The sequence below is a fragment of the Loa loa genome (assembly GCF_000183805.2).
Source record: "Loa loa unplaced genomic scaffold supercont3.673, whole genome shotgun sequence".
In the NCBI taxonomy this organism is placed as follows: Eukaryota; Metazoa; Nematoda; class Chromadorea; order Rhabditida; family Onchocercidae; genus Loa; species Loa loa.
Window position 1 is genome coordinate 7692 of NW_018108853.1, and position 612 is coordinate 8303.

Below are 612 nucleotides of genomic sequence, written 5' to 3' on the forward strand. Positions count from 1 at the left end.
TTGATAACAATAATAATAATAATAATTATTATTATTATAACAACACTTGATTTAATTTTTAACAATAAATTTTTGCTAATTTTTGTTAACTTCAATAAAATAAATAAGTCTATCAGTTAATAAATTCAATACATTAAATTATCAGAATTTCGATGTAAATATTGAAATGTATTATTTTATGCTAGGAGTTACGAATTTTTTTTTCCTTTTTTATTAGCCTATAATTTGTGATTACTTTTTTTTTTAATGCAAGCACTAAAAGAACGAAATTAATAAACTAAAAAATAACCTCTATGCTAAAATATATTTGTTTAAAAGGAAGGAAAAAATATGCAGGTAATGAATAGACAGGTAGTCGGAAGTAATTAATAGTTATAAAATTGAAAACAAGACGATTGCAATAATCAATAATCATGCAATGAATGTTGATTAGATGGAACTATTGGGTCAAGTGATAGAGTAAAGATTGGTTAATTTGCGAAGAATTAATTGTGTGCAAAGACTTTTAAAACGATATTTTAAAATAAATAAAACAGGTATTTACATATAATTTTTTCTTTCTTTTTGTCCTTACTTTAAAATTACTTTGATTTTGCGAATAACAAAAAGGTA